The sequence below is a fragment of the Populus nigra genome, chromosome 1 (assembly GCF_951802175.1).
Source record: "Populus nigra chromosome 1, ddPopNigr1.1, whole genome shotgun sequence".
Classification (NCBI taxonomy): Eukaryota; Viridiplantae; Streptophyta; class Magnoliopsida; order Malpighiales; family Salicaceae; genus Populus; species Populus nigra.
The window spans coordinates 3,949,874-3,968,068 of record NC_084852.1 but is presented as its reverse complement, the minus strand read 5'-3'; positions in this window follow the sequence as shown (position 1 = coordinate 3,968,068).

Below are 18,195 nucleotides of genomic sequence, written 5' to 3'. Positions count from 1 at the left end.
AGGGGTCAATCCCACAAGGAAGTTTCAAGTCAGATTTTATGTTGTACGTTATGTAATTGGGGGGATTTGGTTTGTGATTATCTAAACTATGGCAGCAATTAAACTAGCAAACACAATCAATTAAAACCCGAAACTTATCAAGAAAAACAAACCTTGATCGCAAGCACGCATCCACCAACGGAAATTAGAACCGATCCTTGAAACGAAAATTGCAATTTATGTTCTGAAATTTTATCTTTTCTTAACATTGATTAATTAACGGATCCGCCGTATAACTAATCCTAACCAATAAACAATCAAAGTGTCTGCACTAATGATTCAATTTAATGGTAGCTTTAAGAACTAGATAATTTCATCAAGATTAACATACAAGCTGTCCGCAGCTTGTATCACTTTGTTCAAATGTTCTCCCTAAGTTCAATAATGTAGTTCCGCCACAATTATCAAGCTTAGTTGCTTTACAAGTTCATATATCACAACTCCGGTTTTGATATTAAACTTAGCAATAGATTGTTCACAATAATAACTTAGAGTCCGCTCTAGCAATCATCAACAACAATCATAGAAAATATGCATAGGAAAACAATCATACTCATTCATAACATAAACTGAAAATAGAAGGAAGAATAAATCTCACGGTTCTTGAAATCCGAAGGTTTGTTGTGTCCTTGCAACCAAGAAAAAGTGTTTAGCCTTGCATGTTTGTTGAACAACTAATCAAAAAGAAGGAAGAATGCATAATTTAAGGTTTCTTAGAGGAAGGGGGCGTTTTTCTCTCCTTGGCTGGCTGCTGCCTCCTTCTGCTCTCCCTTTTTTCTGCTGGCTGCTGCCTCCTTCTGCTCTCCCTCTTTTCTGCTGGCTGTTGCCTCCTTCTCTCTTTCTTTTTATATGCTAAGAAACCCTAGTCTCTATTTTACAAAATAGTCCTCCCTTGAGTTGACAGTTTACATTTAAGTACTTTAATAACTATTTTTCCTAAAAGGAGAAATAGCCTTGCATGAAATCTTCAAGCTCTGACTTAGAGGAGCTAAATTGCTGATATAAAAACTTGGATGTCGGTTTAGATGCTTCGGAACGTAATTTGGACTCGTTTCTTCACGAAACCTGTTTGCTGGCAGAACTCAGTTGTCATCTTTGTAAAATCATATCTCCCTCATATGACATCGTGTTTGGCTGAAAGTTTGAGCGTGGATAGGTCTTTGAATTAGGAATCCAAGCAAATTTAGTTTGCATCAATCAGACATCTGTAGCTCCAGATATTAAATTTTGAATGGCCAAAGGTCAACACTGGCAGAATGCGAGATTTGACTTTGCAGGATGTGATTTCCATGATCTTTCTCCTTTTATTTTTTTTGCATTACATTTCCATAAAGGTATGGATGTTAGCTTTTTAGTGCCACTGGAATCACTTTATTTCCATCTCTAGAACTCACGCTCTGCACAAAACATCGACTGAACGTCAAATCTGCCAATTACCTCCAATTTACTCCTTTTTGCATCTTTCATCCAAAAATGCCTTCAAAACATAAAACAAAGAATATCAGGGCATTTTATATATAAAAAATGGACAAAACATTAGGTAGATGTGGGTGAAACTATCGAATAATATGATTACATCAAATACCCCTACACTTAGCTCTTGCTCGTCCTCGAGAAAGGATAAATAAAATCAAATTGAAAATAACTATGATCAATCTCTTAATCTCCCATCAATGTCCAAGAATATATGCATTATAAACAAGAATACAATCATGAAGGATAAATAGTATAATTCTCATGAATTCATTTACATGCAAACTTCAAAACTCAATCAATCGTCGGGATTTAAATGAAATCTATGCCATGCCAAAGTGATAGGTCCTCTCATTGATATACACTCCAACACTCATGTGTTTAGGGTTTATGTGTTTAAATCTCTCAAATTCAATCAAAGAGTATGTTCTACCATAGGCTTGCTTTTCAATCTCATCTCCATTAGCAACTTATTACAAGTACTACATGAATCAAAAGGTCTTATTTTCCGGTTGTAATGGGGCTAAGGTTAAGGTGAGGTAAAAGAAAGTAAAAGGAAAGGTTCAAACCAAAGAAAGTAGAGCATTCTGAAAAATGATATTTCAAACAAGATATTTCATCAAAGCACATAAATTTTCCATCTTTAATCACCAATGCTTAGCTTCTTTTGATTTCAAGCTTTTTCAACATAAAATCTTAAGAACATAAAGGAACACTTTTTTTTTTTGTTCTTTTTTTCTTTTTTTTTTCTTTTTTTTTTTTACCTTTGGCAACTTTGCCCATCTTTTCATCAAGCATCACTTCTTCTTTCTTTTCACATAATTTCCAACCATAATTCCATGAGAAATCATAAGTATATGCTCTACTAATCCTTGGCCAAAGGAAAAGGAAAACATATAAAAAGTTAAGGTTTATACATGGATAAAGCAAAGAAAAGATAAACAAGCTCAAAAAGGGCTCACTAAGGATAATATGCTTTAGGTTGGCTTTTTGGCTCAAGTGGTTAAAATTTCTAATGCCTTTATCATCTTCATGTATATATGTAATGCGAATGTAATCTCAACAAGATATGAAGCAAGTTCTAGAGATACATATCATTGAAAGAATGCACACTCAAAGAATATAATGTTGAAGGCTCAAAAGCTTGCATTGGTATAACACTATAAAGTCAACATGGCATATTCTCAAAGTCAATCCCTAAACCAATTCAACCTTAAAATTTGCATGCATACTCCATTTAATTTATATCTTCATCTATCTCAATTAATTCTCATACATAATACTCATATTCTCAAAAACCAATGGGAGTTAAAAAGATCAAACACATTTTTTTTTTTAAAAAAAAAAGAACAACAAAGAAAACTAAAATTAGAAAACCAACATTCTCCCAATACCCCCACACTTAAAACACAACATTGTCCTCAATGTTGAAATAAAAGAAAAGGAATAGAAGAGAATGACAGAAAATAAATTAAAATGCGAAAAAAATAAAAGATAAGGAAAAAGAAAGCAAATCTGATTATTTTTTTTTGTGCTGGGTTGCCTTCCAGTAAGCGCTTTTGTTTTATGTCATTAGCTTGACATGTGGCATTCTCATTCTTCATAGATTGGTTCAGCTAACTTTATAGAAGAGGTGAGTTCTGTCGTCCAACCTTCATAGAAAGGTTTCAAACGATGCCCATTGACCTTGAGTACTTTGTTGGTTTCTAAACTTGTAATTTCAACTGCACCATAAGGAAAAACATTAGAAACAACAAAGGGTCCAATCCAACAAGAGCGCAATTTTCCAGAAAAAAGTTTCAAACGTGAATGATAAAGAAGGACTTTCTCTCCAACATGAAACTCCTTTCTTGTAAGCATTCGGTCATGAAGATTCTTAGTCTTTTCTTTGTAAATCCTAGCATTCTCATAAACATCATTTCGTATTTCTTCCAATGTAATTCCAATCTTTTTGGGCACCAAAAGGATAGGCGCCACCCATTCATTGTCTATGATGGGGTGAATGACTCCTGCATCATGGGGAACAGTTTGCAAAGCTTGCAAAGCCAATGCTGATTCATGCATGTTTTGGGGAACACATATATACCTGTCCATCTCTTCTATCTTGGTAAAATCATAGCCATAGCTCAAAGCTACGCTTAATCCATCCTCACTATCAAAATCAAAAACTTGCTGCACACACTTATCAACTTGGTCATAACATGTGATAGAATAAACATTGCTATAAGGATATTTCATTGCATCATGAAAATTAAATTCAATCTTTTCATCTCCTACTTCCATAGACAAAGTATCCTTACCACAATCTATCCTTGTATTGGCAGTTTTCAAGAATGGTCTCCCAAACAATATAGGAGTGTTGTTTGATGAGTCACAAGAATCATGTTCCATATCAAGAATATAAAAGTCGCATGGAATGACCAAACTATCAATCTTAACTAGGACATCTTCTATCACACCAAGTGGGTAAACAAAACTACGATCCGCAAGTTGTATTACAATGCTAGTTTTATTCAAAGGCTCAAGACTAAGAGAATCATAAACATGTTTGGGCATAACACTAATGGATGCACCTAAATCGCATAAAGCTCTTTTAAAACTAGCATTACCAATAACACATGTGATAGTAAACGCACCTGGGTCTTTTTGTTTCAAAGGCAGATTCTTTTGAACAACGGCAGATACAACTTCACCCATACTTACCGTTTCATGACCTTTCAGTTTGAAAGCTCTCTTGGTAGTACACAACTCCTTCAAGAATTTTGCATACTTGGGAATTTGCTTGATAGCATCAAGCAAAGGAATGTTGAGTTCTACTTTCTTGAAAACCTCTAAAATCTCTTTTTCTTTGTCCTCTTTCTTTGACCTAGAAGAACTCACAGGAAAGGGTGGAATTGTTTTAAAACTGGAAGTCATTGATTGAGGACTTACCTTTAGAGTGTTGGTCGTGGTTTCAATTTGTGAAGGAGAAGGATGTTTCTTTTTTGTACTTAATTCAGTTTCTATCTCTTCTTCTTCCTCCATCTCAATTTGTTTCGACCTTTTCTCTTCAAGTTCTTTCCCACTTCGCAGCATGATCGCACTAACATTCTCTTTTGGATTCAATGCTTGGGAGGGCAATTTTCCATTCATTTGTGCTTCCAATTTCCCCACACTTGAAGCTACTTGCCCCATTTGCTTCTCCAAGTTGTGAATACTTGACCTTGTTTCCTGTTGAAAAGACATGACATTTTGTTGCAAGGTCACAGTGTTAGAAGCCAAAGTTTTCATCATCTCACGAAGATCATCACTGGATGACGACCCCATAACATTGGAGTTTGTGAATGGAGGGGGTTGTCTTGCTTGATAATTCTGTTGGGGCTGAAATCCATGGGGATGGAATTGTCGGCCTTGATTGCCTTGTTGAGGCTGGTTCCCATACCGTAGGTTGGGATGATCTCTCCATCCAGGATTGTACGTGTGGGAAAAAGGATCATACTTACGCTGAGGTTATCCATTGAATGCTCCATCAACTGCATTAGCTTGTTCAATGTAATCTTCTTGCATTATTGGGCACATATCTGAAGCATGTCCTTGTAAGGAGCATATGCTACAAACTTTCACCTGCTGTACATTGCCACAAGCCAAAGAACACACAAGAGAAGTAAGATCATTAACTTTATTCTCAAGGTTAGAAATACTTATCTCATTTACTCGTTTATTTGTGAAGTCTCCACGAGTGCCAAACTGTTTCGAGTTGGCTGCCATGTTTGAGATCAATTGGCGTGCTGTCTCGGGTGTCTTATCTACCAATGCCCCTCCACTTGCAGCATCAATGATACTACGGTCAGTAGGCATCAATCCTTCATAGAAATATTGAATGAGCAGCTGATCGGGTATTTGATGATGAGGGCATTGAATGCACAGTTGCTCAAATCTTTCCCAATACTCGGAAAGTGTCTCTTCATGAGATTGTCGAATCCCACATATTTCTTTCCTTATGTTGGCAACTCGAGATGCTGGGAAATACTTCTCAAGGAAGATCTTCTTCATGCCATTCCACGTTCCAATTGAACCTGGGAGAATGGACAAAAGCCATACCTTTGCTACCCCTTTTAAAGAGAAAGGGAAAGCTTTCAACTTAACCTATTCTTCATCAACTCCATTCGGTTTCATGCCAACGCAAACCATATGGAATTCCTTGAGATGAGTATGAGGATCTTCTCCTGCAAGACCATTGAAAGTTGGTAGCAAATGTAAAAAACGAGATTTGAGCTCAAAGTTTACATTATTGTTGATGTTTATGCACAATGGCTGATTTTCCACGTTAGGAGCAGCAAGCTCCTTGAGTGTTTGTTGTCGTGCAATAGCCATGGTGTTAAGGCGAGCTTCCTTTCGTAACCTGCGTAAAGTTTTTTCTATTTCGAGATCCAAATGCACTTGACTTTGATTAGTAAAACGGGTTACTGGCATAAATCATCAAGAAAACTCAAAATAAACCAACCACACAAGAGATCGAAAACAATGCAAATTGTACGAAAATTCTACGGTAGAAAACAAAAACTGCCTAAAAACCCTAGAAAACAGTGGAATTTGGCCTCGATAGGGTGGGGCTAGTGATTATCACTAGTCCTGTTTAGAACGTCGTTTCCCTTCAGGAAACAAATGGCCGATACCTAAGTCCACCAAAAAATATGTTTTGAACAGTACCGCTGCCGTAATGAACAGTACCGCAGCAAACAAAAATTCTGTTTTTTTTTTCAGAAAAAGAAATAACAATCACAGCAAATAAAAATAATAGCACAAGAATCAACTAAAATTACTTCCCCGGCAATGGCGCCAAAATTTGTTGCGATGTCGCGGTCGCACAAATTAATTATCCTAGCTTCAAACACAACACATAAGATAGTATAGAGCAAGCAAGGGGTCGATCCCATAAGGAAGTTTCAAGTCAGATTTTTATGTTGTACGTTATGTAATTGGGGGGATTTGGTTTATGATTATCTAAACTATGGCAGCAATTAAACTAGCAAACACAATCAATTAAAACCCGAAACTTATCAAGAAAAACAAACCTTGATCGCAAGCACGCATCCACCAACAGAAATTAGAACCGATCCTTGAAACGAAAATTGCAATTTATGTTCTGAAATTTTATCTTTTCTTAACATTGATTAATTAACGGATCCGCCGTATAACTAATCCTAACCAATAAACAATCAAAGTGTCTGCACTAATGATTCAATTTAATGGTAGCTTTAAGAACTAGAAAATTTCATCAAGATTAACATACAAGCTGTCCGCAGCTTGTATCACTTTGTTCAAATGTTCTCCCTAAGTTCAATAATGTAGTTCCGCCACAATTATCAAGCTTAGTTGCTTCACAAGTTCATATATCACAACTCTGGTTTTGATATTAAACTTAGCAATAGATTGTTCACAACAATAACTTAGAGTCCGCTCTAGCAATCATCAACAACAATCATAGAAAATATGCATAGGAAAACAATCATACTCATTCATAACATAAACTGAAAATAGAAGGAAGAATAAATCTCACGGTTCTTGAAATCCGAAGGTTTGTTGTGTCCTTGCAACCAAGAAAAAGTGTTTAGCCTTGCATGTTTGTTGAACAACTAATCAAAAAGAAGGAAGAATGCATAATTTAGGGTTTCTTAGAGGAAGGGGGCGTTTTTCTCTCCTTGGCTGGCTGCTGCCTCCTTCTGCTCTCCCTCTTTTCTGCTGGCTGCTGCCTCCTTCTCTCTTTCTTTTTATATGCTAAGAAACCCTAGTCTCTATTTTACAAAATAGTCCTCCCTTGAGTTGGCAGTTTACATTTAAGTACTTTAATAACTATTTTTTCTAAAAGGAGAAATAGCCTTGCATGAAATCTTCAAGCTCTGACTTAGAGGAGCTAAATTGCTGATATAAAAACTTGGATGTCGGTTTAGATGCTTCGGAACGTAATTTGGACTCGTTTCTTCACGAAACCTGTTTGCTGGCAGAACTCAGTTGTCATCTTTGTAAAATCATATCTCCCTCATATGACATCGTGTTTGGCTGAAAGTTTGAGCGTGGATAGGTCTTTGAATTAGGAATCCAAGCAAATTTAGTTTGCATCAATCAGACATCTGTAGCTCCAGATATTAAATTTTGAATGGCCAAAGGTCAACACTGGCAGAATGCGAGATTTGACTTTGCAGGATGTGATTTCCATGATCTTTCTCCTTTTATTTTTCTTGCATTACATTTCCATAAAGGTATGGATGTTAGCTTTTTAGTGCCACTGGAATCACTTTATTTCCATCTCTAGAACTCACGCTCTGCACAAAACATCGACTGAACGTCAAATCTGCCAATTACCTCCAATTTACTCCTTTTTGCATCTTTCATCCAAAAATGCCTTCAAAACATAAAACAAAGAATATCAGGGCATTTTATATATAAAAAATGGACAAAACATTAGGTAGATGTGGGTGAAACTATCGAATAATATGGTTACATCATGAACCAACTCCAAGTAATGTTGAAGTTATGGTTGAGCAGCCTCAATATGCTTCAGTTTACAAAGAACCTGCGCTGATTAGTGAGCAGCCTCTTACTAGAATCGATATTGCTCATTTAATTAGAGATCCAAGCAATCGTCCTCAAATTTGGGAATGCCTGGTTAATTAACAAGATGAAATTCAAAGTGCATATATTAATTTGGAGCCATATCAACCTTTGATGTCTAAATATCCGTTGACTGGAAAAAAAACATCCTCGTCGATTTCAGTCTCATTGGTTCAAATGTTATCCGTGGCTTGAATATTCAGAACAAAATATTGCATTTTGTTTCCCTTGCTATTTATTTCCAAGTAAGTCATCTGAAAAGCCAGGATTAGACACATTTATTGTTAAAGGATTTAATTATTGGAAGAAAGTTAATGATGGGAAACGATGTGCTTTTTTGACTCATATGGGAAAAGGTCCAAATTCAGCTCATAGATTTGCTACTAGGTGCTTGGAAAATTTGAAAAACTAGTCATGTTATATTGAGAAAAAAAACATCCTCGTCGATTTCAGTCTCATTGGTTCAAATGTTATCCGTGGCTTGAATATTCAGAAAACAATATTGCATTTTGTTTCCCTTGCTATTTATTTCCAAGTAAGTCATCTGAAAAGCCAGGATTAGACACATTTATTGTTAAAGGATTTAATTATTGGAAGAAAGTTAATGATGGGGAATGATGTGCTTTTTTGACTCATATGGGAAAAGGTCCAAATTCAGCTCATAGATTTGCTACCAGGTGCTTGGAAAATTTGAAAAACTAGTCATGTTATATTGAGAAGGTAGTTAAGAGGCAAACTACTCAAGAAATTCATAATAATCGATCGCGTATTAAAGCTTCAATAGATATTGTTCGTTGGCTCACATTTCAAGCATGTGCTTTTAGAGGGCATGATGAACGTCCAGAATCAAAAAACCGAGGTAATTTTCTTGAAATGATGGAACTTTTAGCATCATACAATGAACAAGTAGGTGCTCTTGTTTTGGGTAATGCTCCACAAAATGCTAAATACACCTCACATCAAATTCAAAAAGAAATTTTGCATGTCTTTGCTAGAAATGTTCAGTCTTCAATTCGTCATGAGATTAGTGATGCAAGATTTTATTTAATTGTTGATGAAGCTCGAGATGAATTTAGAAGAGAGCAAATGGCCCTTGTTATTAGATTTGTTGATAGAAGTGGATTTATACGAGAACAATTTTTGGATATAGTTCATGTCAAAGATACAATTGCTGCAACTCTTAAGGAAGAGATCTCCTTTGTTTTATCTCATCACAATCTTGTTGTTCAAAATATTAGGGGTCAAGGGTATGATGGTGCCAGTAATATACGTGGAGAGTGGAATGGTTTGCAAGCTTTATTCATTAATGATTGCCCTTATGCGTATTATGTACATTGCTTAGCTCATTAATTACAATTGGCTCTTATTGTTGCAGCTAGAGAAATATCTGATGTTCACACTTTCTTTCAGGATTTGATTTTTATTATTAACATTGTTAGTGCTTCTTGTAAGCGTAATGATGAATTATGGGTTTTTCGAGCAGCTACAATTGAACATTTAGTTGATATTGGTGAGATTGAAATGGGTAAATGAGTTAATCAAGTAAGTGGTTTGCAACGACCTGGAGATAACAGATAGGGTTCGAACTTCAAATCAATTTGTAGTTTGATAAAAATATATGGGGCAACTTGCTTGGTTCTTGAAAACATTGCTTTAGATGGATCTACTTATTCTCATTGTGGTGATGTGGCTTTTTCATTTAAGTTGCTAATGTCATTTGATTTTGCATTCATCTTACATATAATGAAGGATGTTATGGGAATTACTGATATGCTTTACCAAGCCCTGTAATAAAAATCTCAAGACATTTTAAATGTTATGCATTTGGTGACTACCACAAAGACTTTAATTCAGAAGTTAGAAGATGAAGGTTGGAAAACTCTTTTAGAAGAAGTGACATCATTTTGTAAGCATCAAGACATTGAAGTTCCTGATATGGATGCTTGTTTTTCTAGTGTGGGACGATCTCGCCTTAAACAAAAATCAGTAACAGTTGAACATCACTACCGAGTTGATATATTTACAGCTATCATTGATCAACAATTGCAAGAGCTAAATAATAGATACAATGAGCAAGTGATCGAGCTTCTTAAGTTGAGCATAGCTTTAAATCCTAAAAATAGCTATAAATTATTCAATGTTGAAGATATATGCTTACTTGTTGACAAGTTCTATCCTCAAGATTTTTCTGACCAAGAAAAAATTCATTTGAGACTTCAGTTGCAGCATTATGAGCTTGATATACCTAATCATCCAAAGTTAAAGAGCATGTCATCGATTGCTGATTTATGGCAAGGATTGGTTGAAACAGAAAAATCAACAATTTATCCACTAGTTGATAGGTTGATTCGGCTTGTTTTGACTCTTCCTATTTCGACAGCAACTACTGAACGAGCTTTCTCAGAAATGAAGATTGTTAAAACAAGAATTCGTAATCGGATGGAGGATGATTTTCTTGCAAATTATTTGATTGTCTACATAGAAAAAGAAATTGCTGAAAAATTCACAATTGATATGATAATCGATGATTTCTATTCTATGAAAGAACGACGAGCATAATTAAAATAAATATGTAAGAATCATTCTTTATTATTTTTTACTTTATTTCAAAGTTTATCAAACATAAATAATGCTTCGCTTTAGCTAATGTTTCTTATATACTTTGTATGTTTATATTTGATAGGTATAAAGACCAATATCATTAAAGTGATGGATACATCATGAAGATGAAATTAACTTCATTGCTTTGACTCAATTTGATATTGCTTCAAACATTTTACCTTATACAAAGGTCATTATATGTTTGTAATAAGTTATTTAAATAAAACTAAATCATGCAGTTTTTTTTTTACAACTCATGTACAATAAATTAAAACAAATATTATATCTTATTATATTATTTTTTGCTATCCCTAACAAATAATTCTAGCTTCGCCCTTGCGGAGAGCATATTTTTATGGACTTCCAAATAGAAATATATATGTTCGTAGAGTCTAAAGACCTGTTTTTGTATTTCTTTCTTGTAATCCCTTCCTCTTTCTTTTATTTATTGTCCTTAAAAAGTTTGACAAGTTTGACAAGTTTCATTGAAAAAAAAAAAACCTTCAAATATACTAATACAAGTGCAAACAATTGTATTTATTGGTTTCCTTTTTTCTATAGTGATATAAACCATAAAATATACGACAGCCAATTTTAATATTTTATTGATATAAGAAAAGAAAAAATCGAAATCCACGATGTAAGAAGTTTTATTTAATTAAAAAGGAAAAAATCCCAACAATAAAATTAAAAATCCCTCTTAAAAAGGAAGCGTTAGCTGCTGGTCTTCCGCGCAAACACAAGGGGTGTTAGGAAACCCTAGACAAGAAGAGAAGATGAAGCAACCATCCCCGCGCTCCCAGTGATTCCTTGCTCAAAGACAAATTGATTCCTTTCACAGTGTTTCTTTAAAGTGTTCACTGATTTTCTTTTCTTTCTGTGTCAGGAATGCGCCTCCTTTTCGGAACTGCAGCGCAAGCTAGGCTAGAAATTAAATGGACCTTGTGATGGTACTATCTAATTTGGTTGCATCAGTTGCTGAAGCAACTGAAAATGGAGTGGCAATTTTCAGTATCAATGCGGAAGCTTAGTTTTTTTAGGCTAAAGAATATTTAAACATGAGAATATCAGAGAAGGAGCAAGTAGTACATCTGTGAGGAGGCTTAGTCTTTTACGTTACCAAATCCATTCTAACTTTCACCTAATATAAACTTGCCGATATAGCTGAATTTGTAGGTTTGCAGCAAGTTTCTGATGTATAAGGAATCGTGGAATGACAAACTTTTGAAAATGTCCTCTCCACCTCCATAGATATAATGAATGGTTGGAATAATCTCATCGAGAAGTCAGATACAAAGAGGGGGGAAATTGCTATTGAATGAAAAAATGCTCTCCCTCTCTCCCTCCCCCTCTCCCCTGTCCCCCACCAACCCTACCCCAACCAAAGCTCACTTCCCCACAAAATCTGCGCCGCCACCTCTTTTTTGCCTTGATGATCCCACATCGTCACCAATAGAAACGCTAACACCGAGCCTCACCCTCAAACATCAAACCCACTTATCCAATACAAAAATGCCCCTCCATCATCCACCCAAACCTTCCCTCTGCATCAAACCATAGCTCCTTCTCATCAGAGACTTGTTCTGCCCACTCAGGGATTTCCACACAAAAATATCAATCATCCAGTAGCGCAAACCTTTTATTTTGAATGTTTTCCCTCATGGCTCACCTTCACAGAGCTTAGGAAGGAATTTTAAAGATATGGAACAATCACAGAGTTGTTTGTCTCAAAAAAGCTTAACAAATCTAGGAAAAGGTTTGGCTTCCAATATCTCTGCGGCCCTGAAGCAGATATCACAGAGAAGCTTAACAAGATATGGTTCTCTTCCTACAAACTCCGTGTATTGCAAAGTATCAACGCCAGGTTGTAAAGCAAAAGCCATTACCTGTGCCAACTTTTTCACCTCAAATCAAAGCTCCAATAAAGTAAAGGGATGGGCGTTCCTACATAGAGGTGGTAAAGGAGAAACCAGTCAGGAATGTCATATACCAAACAAGTGAGGAAGATCATGAATGACTGAGTCGTAGTCTGGTTGGGTTTTTTTCAAGAGGTACGGACTATGCTAAGATTAAAAACAAGATGCTGATGACTTTGCACAATATGGAAGGCTTTCGGTTCCTAGGGGCGTCTAAAGTAATCCTCACCTTCAAAACACAACAAGATATGCAGTTTGCGGCAGATGAAAAGAAGGATTTTTTGGGACAACATTTTGAAGAGTTAAGGCCCTAGTGCATCACTGATAAGGCCTCTGACATTTTCTCTTGGATACTTATCTCTGGTCTCCCCATTGTAGCTTGGAATATGGAATGCATTAAACGTCTAATGGGGGGAGATTGTAAGGTTCTTGGGTATAGTCTCCTAATTTTTCGGTCCTTAAAAATAGGAGACAGGTATGATTTAACTTCTGTTAGTAAATGAAATATATCGGGGTTAACAATCTTGGTAGGCAAGTCACCCTCTATTTCTCTTAATGGAACAGTAAATCTCACGATTGATAAGGAAAAAGTGGAAATCAACATCTCGGAGATTAAATATGAGGCCTGCACAGATTTGGCTTCGCTCATTTATTCCCTTGGGCATGCTCCAGAGTCTGATTCAGAGCTGGATTGTACCTCATCACCGAGTGATCTTGAGATACTGGCTATAAAGAAGCAACCAGATATGGTTGCAAACAAGAACTCCACTTTTACGACCTAGATTATGTCACTGAAGTGATTATGTCACTGTGACAGAGAAAGAAAGGGATGCACATGGCTATGAAGCTCAGGTTTACTTCCCGGAAATCCTGGTTGGTTACATGATTCAAGACTTGACTGCAAGTGGGAAATGGCAGATATCTACCCCTACGACTCTAGTCTCTAATATTCCATGTAATGATAAGGAAAAAGGGCCAGATAACATGACTGTCATGGAAGAAGATCAGTAGAGTTGGCCTAAAACAAACCTAGTCCGCAGCATGACTCTCAGGAATGGTAAACAGCTTGGTGTCATTGGCACGATGTAAAACTTGGACGAAGGACTGACCAAGGCATGTGAATGACTCACCAGATGACGCAGCAAGAGCTGGCAGTTGGGGCTGCCAAGTGAGCATGCAGAACGTGGGTAGTGGCAGTTATGGATATCCAAGATCATGGGATCATGGGGGCTGACCAGGGGTTACTCTCAACCCACTAAAGATCATGGGGGATCATGGAGGGAAACTTCCCACTACTTGGTAGATAATGGGGCCACTATGTTCATGGGTGAACATGGGTGAGATAGTGTCCCACTACTTCCTTAAAAGTAGGAATGAAGGGTGTGCCTTGTAAATGCTTGTCTATAAATACTTTTTGTAGCTTTTGGTTGGGAGGGGGCGGCATTTATGGGAATGCAGCAGCATGCGTTGGGAATGTTCTGCATGTAGGGGCATGCAAGAACATGTAGAGCACTAGTTAGAGGTAGCTTAGTGTAGCATGCAATCTTTGTGCATAGCACACATACGGAATTGTGTATAGTTTCCTTTGTTTACGAGATCAATAAAGGTTGGGAAAGAGTTCCTATAAAGCTTGTTGTGCACTTTGATTCTTATTCTTACTTGTGTATTCCGCTTGCTTAGTTACTAGGCAAACACGAGTGGAATTGGCGAGGGAAGGCTGAGTCTAGCGAGGGACTAGGCTGCCGCACGGGTCTATTCGCAGAGCGAAAAATTACCCTGTGACAGCAGCCATTTCTACTGATTCAAATAGTAGTGTTGGAAATGAAGACTCAATTGATTCCTGCATCAGATCTGTCAACCAAAGACTACAACTATCTCAGCCCACATCAGACCCTACAGCTTGTGATGAGATTGGGGCTATGAAAGAAATTGGTCAGAAATTGGGTATTGACTTTGAAACAAATGGTGACGGTATTGAAGTCACGATCCAAGAGGCCATCGATGCAGAACAGGACCATTGGGACAAGTATGACCAGTAGGTTTTTATGCATCTGTGCATGGTTTTATGCTATTTTTTATGATTCTTAGCTGGAATGTGTGTGGTTTGGGATCTAGTTCTAAAAGAAAGGCCATCAGTAAGTACATTAAGGATTTTAAAGTTATTGTCTGTTTTATTATTGAATCAAAACTTTCATGCTCGGACTCTATAGTCTCTAGTCTATGGCATGGTCAGAATATTAAATGGTTCTACATAGAGGCTCAGGGTAGATCAGATGGGTTGTTAGCTATGTGGGATGATGATCTCTTCAGGGTAGATTCGGTTCAATTTGCTGGAAGCTGGATTAGCTTATTTGGCTCCTTTATTGATGATGCTTTTGATTGTGTGATCACTGGGTATTATGGAGCTGGCTCTAGATCTGAAAGAGCAGCCTCCTGGATGGAGCTTACTAAACTTAGACATGTTTTTTCGGATTATCCTTGGTTTTTAATAGGTGATTTTAATGAGACCTTATCTAAGGCAGATAGGAGCAGTGATCTGCTAGATAGGAGAGGGGCTTCAGAATTCCAAGCTTTCATTGATGGTTGTGAATTGGTTGAATACCCGCTGGTGAATCATCGGTTTACCAAATTTAGAGGTAGCTCTATGAATAGGCTAGATAGAGCCTTTGCTCACACACAATGCCTATCTCATTTTAGTTCTTTGAAACTGATTAGATTGGATCATGGTCTCTCAGATCATTGCCCTTTGCTTGTTAGGAAAGAACAAGTTAACTGGGGATGGAAGCCTTTCAAATGTCTAGACTGCTGGCTCATGGCCCCATCTTTCCATAGCATTCTCAAGGTTTTCTGGAAGGAAATTATGCATGATATCCCTGGCGACTTTCAAGTGATCAGACGAATCAATGATCTGAGACTGAAGTTAGACCAGTGGAATAAAACTGATTTTGGGAATCAGGACTGGGCTTTGCAGAATATCCAGTCTTCTATTCGGCTCCTCGAGGATCAGGCTGAAAGTGGTAAGCTGTCTGACTCTAAATGAAAAAGGCTATATGAGCTGAAGGGTAAGCAATGGAAACTATGCAGATATGTAGAATCAATATGGAGACAAAAAGTTAGACAGTCTTGGCTCAAGTTGGGGGACAGAAACACTCGGTTCTTCCACATCTCAGCAAAAGTCAGGGGATGCAAAAACTATATTCGTTAGATTATATACAACGGGAAGATTCTCTCTAGTCCAACTGAAATCAAAGAAGGAGTCAAAGCATACTTCTCCAACATCTACTCTAAATCTCTGACTTCAAGACCCACGATGGGTAATGCAGACTTTAAAAAGCTTAATGAGAACCAGGTTGTGGCTTGAAAGAGATGTTACCATAGAAGAGGTTCACTTGGCCATCTTTAACAGTGAAGGCTCCAAGGCCCCAGGACCTTACGGTTTCAACTTCAATTTAATTTTATAAGAAGTTCTGGGAGTTAATGAAACATGACCTATTCACAATGGTTCTTGAATTCTTCAGGAGAGGTCACCTTCCTAAAGGTATTAACACCAGCTATATTGCTTTAATTCCAAAAGTTGCTGGTAGTTCCTCTTTTAATGATTATAGAACTATTAGTTTATTAAATGGGTTATATAAGATTATTGCTAAGATTCTCGCCACTAGGCTAAAAGAAGTTATGCAGAGTGTGGTTAGTCCCTTCCAATCAGCTTTCATTGTTGGCAGAAACATCCTGGACTCAGTCCTTATTGCCAATGAAATGCTAGATTCCATGAAATCTCGGAGTTGTCAAGGTTTTATTCTTAAACTTGATTTCAGAAAAGCTTTTGACACTGTGTCCTGGTCTTATCTTAATGATGTTATGGGCTATATGAAATTTGATGCTTGATGGAGGAAATGGATTATAGTATGTGTCTCGATTGCAAGACTATCAGTTTTAATCAATGGTTCCCCTACTTCTGAGTTCACAGCATCTTGTGGTCTTCAACAGGGGGATCCCTCTCCCCTTTTCTCTTTTGTTTGGTTGCTGAAGGTATCTCAGTTCTCATCAGTAGGAGCTTGAAAATGGATGCTCTGTATGGCATGGATTCTGAAGCAATAAAAGATATTTATCATCTGCAATTTGCAGATGACACTTTTCTTTTCCTACCAAATGATCTTTAATGCTTGCTAAATACCAAGAGAATGTTATGATGGTTCAGTTTATGCTTAGGGCTCAATGTCAACTTCCATAAAAGTAGTTTGGTGGTTGTGAGCGTGGATGGGATATATGCTGAAGGGATTTTTGTTGTTCTCAAGTGCAAATGTGATACTCTTCCAATCAAATACTTGGGGCTCCCTCTAGGTGCTAATCCCAAAAGGATTTCCACATGGAAACCTGTTCTCTTATAGATTAGAGGGCGGCTCAACTCTTGGAAGGGGCAGCTATTATCGATGGTGGGGAGAGCAATTTTGATCAAAAGTGTAATCTCTGCCATTCCTCTCTATTACATGTCCATCTTCTGCATTCCAAAGACAGTGGCCTATAAGATCACAGCCATGCAGTCTCGGTTTTTGTGGGGTGGAAGTGTTGATAACAGGAAAATTCATAGGCTTGCTTGGGATACAGTGGCAAAAGAAAAGGATAGGGGCGGTCTGGGTGTTGGGAATATATCGGCAAAAAACAAAGCTCTCCTCTTCAAGTGGATTTGGAAATTGGGAAGCAATGACAAAGCTAGTTGGGCAGACTTCATTAAGGAAAAATATAGTCCTCAGTTCATAAACGGGATGCCCAAATTCAGGAAAAAACTTTTAGGGATCTAGCTAGGAATCAGCTCTACCATTACTAGTACGGATCTTGATAGCTCTCTTATTCGAGCTGGCTGTAAACTTAAAATGGGTAATGGTAACCATGTTAATTTTTGGTCAGATACTTGGTTAACCGGTTTCTGTTTAGCTAACTCTTATCCGGCTCTCTTTCGCCTGTCCTCCTCCAAAGCAGGGATTGTTAGTCAGATGGGATACTGGATAGAGGGTACTTGGCATTGGAATCTAAAATGGAGAAGGACCCTCAGAACAAGTGAGAACCTGTTGTTTTAAAGATTATTGTCTGATCTTAATCTTGTAGTTATTCATCGATTGAAAGAAGACAGGTTGATTTGGGAATAGGGGAAGGATGGAGGCTATATTATAAACTCTTGTATGCTTGCCCTTGAAAGGATCAGGTATGTTGGTTCTACAACTTATGTCACAGATGTTTGGAAATCCATTTGCCCTCCAAAAACAGAAATGACTTTATGGTTGGCGTTAAATGAAGGCCTTTGCACAAGAGCCTTCCTGGTGAAGAGACACATTCTAAGCCCCTAGGAGGACTAGTGCCCTTTTTGTGAGCAGCATTCAGAAACTGTCTCCCACATCCTCATGCATTGCCCAGTGGTCTGGAAACTATGGAATAAAATTGTAGTCTGGAGAGGTTTGAGCTAGGTAATGTCGGATGCCCTTGACGACCTTCAATGTCAATGGCTAGGTCTTTTGCAGGGCAACCACTGTAAGTTTGAAAGATCTGTTTGGGGGGGCTTTATGTTTAGCATTGTCTGGAC